At 32.5% G+C, this 2721-nt stretch overlaps 1 long non-coding RNA gene across 1 annotated transcript; it reads right to left on the bottom strand.

Annotated features, from left to right (window-relative positions):
* Positions 1 to 374: 374 nt before the first annotated feature.
* Positions 375 to 2248, bottom strand: LOC145091495 (uncharacterized). The gene is made up of 2 exons (XR_013702191.1): positions 885 to 2248; positions 375 to 796 (listed from the first exon to the last, which is right to left on the bottom strand). It is a non-coding gene; the product is annotated as an uncharacterized LOC145091495 (long non-coding RNA).
* Positions 2249 to 2721: the final 473 nt, after the last annotated feature.

The following is a 2721-nucleotide window of genomic DNA, read 5'->3' as shown; positions in this document are numbered from 1 at the left end:
ATTGTACGAAAGGAACTCATAGATAATAAAGAATACGATTTATACTACTTCACTATCCTAAAAGGTTAATTTTTAGTCTCCACAATCCTTCACTTTCACTTTAGCCATCCAGATGGTGGGTAACATCGTCCTTTAACACCCCCTTAATTCCCTATGGTTTCAAGATTTATAGTAAAATATAATGATAATAAGAGGGAATTCACTTACAATAACGATTCCCCGAAATAATCAAATTGATTATCATTTTGTCCTTTCACTTAACAGACTTGATTTAATGTTTAATACCAGGGGTGCAAAACCTACATTTTCTGACTTTTCAGGATAAGTTTAGTAATTTGTTGTTAACAGACTTGTCCGTACAATCTGCAAGATAATTCAGGACAAATCTTCTAGTTTACTTTTATTTTAATGACACAGTCAGCATCAACTGCATCTAGCCATAACCATGGGGGATTTAATCATGTTCTAACATGCTACAATTGTACTCAAGATATGATATGAGCATAATCTTAAACCCATAATTGTACTATATGCTACTGAAGTTGCAATCTGTACCTTCTCTTAATCATTAAGCAAAATCTTTTCCTTTGAAAAATCTAATCAACCATATCAAATATTGTAGATTCAGTGTGTCTTTACTCTTAATGTAAGGCAGAAAGGAATCTTTCTACACCACCAATTTGCTGGCATTGCCTCTCAACCCCACACCACTCAACAATTTAAATTCAAAAACTGAAGCTTCTTTCCTACCTCTGCTATTCTAAAAGTTGGTGCATCTTCTCTATAAAACCTCAATCTGATTTAAAAAAAACATAACATCAAACAATTTTTTCAGAACATGGACAACATTTTTAGAGAAAGTTTGAGAAGTAGAAGAGTGATACCAATGAGGGGGCAGATTAAATCCAAGATAGCAACAACTGCTTTTCGTTCAGTAGTTTCTGTCTTCTTAAGAACATCTTTGAATCACAACATTTCTTACAGAAAAACTTATTAGAGATATTGATGTAGATTTACATTTTCATTTTCTGTGTAACATCTTTGTAAGATCAGAAAAACTCCATTTTCAAAGAGAGTAGTACATTACAAAAATTATATCCTTCAACTCTTCAAAAATTATGTTATCAATTTGAAAAGAATGCATCTTGTTCCTTTGGAAGTTGTGACACATTTATTGTATTGATTTCATTGAATACGTTTCTTGATTTATAAAAGTTTAAGTATAAGCGAATGGATTTGTGTTGCCCATTTTAGAAAATTCAAGTTTGATGATTCTTCAAGAATGTATTCATTAGGTTGTAGGAAGGAATTGTGGATTCCAGAGAACAAGTAAATAGCTTGGTTAGAAAGTTGATACTGAGAGAAACCACTAATCAGTGAATTCCAAGATGCTGAATCTTGATGAACCATTTCATCAAACACCCATCTAGCATCATGCATCTGATTACTCTTTGTATACATGTAAATCAAGGCATTGCAAACAGATGTCACAACCGAATACCCAGTCTTGCATATGATTGTATGAATCTGCTTTCCCATTTTCAAAGCACCTTCAATGGGTGATGAATGCATACTCGTTTATTTCATAACCTCTTAAAATACAATATTTGAAGATCATAAAGGCTTCTACAAAATCGAAAGTCACAGCAATCCGCCCTGTCCAAGATACAATATCTCTGTCAGGCATTTCATCGAACAGGTTCTCTGCATTGCTTTTGAACCCACATCTACCATACATAACCATAAGTGCATTCTTAAATGCTTCGAACACCCAGACAAGTATCCTCTCTTGATAGAATACTTATGAATCTGTTCACCTTGGTTAATACTCATCAAATACACCACCAAGCACACTAGTTAAACAGAACTCATTGAATTCAAAACCTGCACTCCTCGTTTTTTAATTCACTCTAAATATATAATAGTTATTTAGTTTAGTACTTTAGTTATATACAAATTACAAAGTACAAATAAGCAAATTTGCATTAAGAACATGCATTGTTAATCGGCGACTAGTACGACACAGTGAATTGCGTTTGGGTTTTTTTTTTTTTTTTTTTTTGAAGTACTCATTTCTTGCATACAAATAATATACTTACATAGAAATTAGTATATTTCTTTCCAGTGAATACTTAGATTAATCATGAAAATATGAACATCAACAAATACAACTTGAATAGCATACGTGCATTAGAAGTGTTGAAGCTTGAATGAAAAATACGAATTAAATTGGTTATAGAAAAGAAAAATAAAATATGTTACCTCTTTTTAAGTATTAGAGAGTAGAGAGAATAGAGAGAGAGGAGGAAGATCAATTGGGTGGCTTCGGAAGTAGTTATTAAACCAAAGGAGATGGGAGGTCTGTCTTTCGGCTAACTTGGCGCTTCTAAGTCAAGTGGTGGCGAAGATCGAAAAATTATGATTTTTTTTTTTGCTTTCACGTACAAAAGTTATTCATAATATTAAGCTTATTGACGGTAGATCGATAGCCAAGAAGTCTATTAAGGGTGTTTTGTTAGAGTATTTCTCAAATCAATTGTGATTTTGAAAATAGAGGTATATGGGTTGATAATTTTTTTAAAAAGGTTGTTGGAAAAGAGGAGAAAACGTTTTTTTGGAAGGATCATTGGTGTGGCGACGTGGCTTTAAAAGATGCTCATCCTAACATTTATGCAATTGAGAAAAAGAAAATTTGTCTTTTGAAAGAGAGAGTCAATATTA

This window comes from Lactuca serriola, chromosome 3 (genome assembly GCF_051521515.1).
Source record: "Lactuca serriola cultivar US96UC23 chromosome 3, Lser_US96UC23_V15, whole genome shotgun sequence".
Classification (NCBI taxonomy): Eukaryota; Viridiplantae; Streptophyta; class Magnoliopsida; order Asterales; family Asteraceae; genus Lactuca; species Lactuca serriola.
The sequence above is the reverse complement of the archived record's forward strand: the minus strand, read 5'-3'. Positions and strand labels throughout refer to the sequence as shown.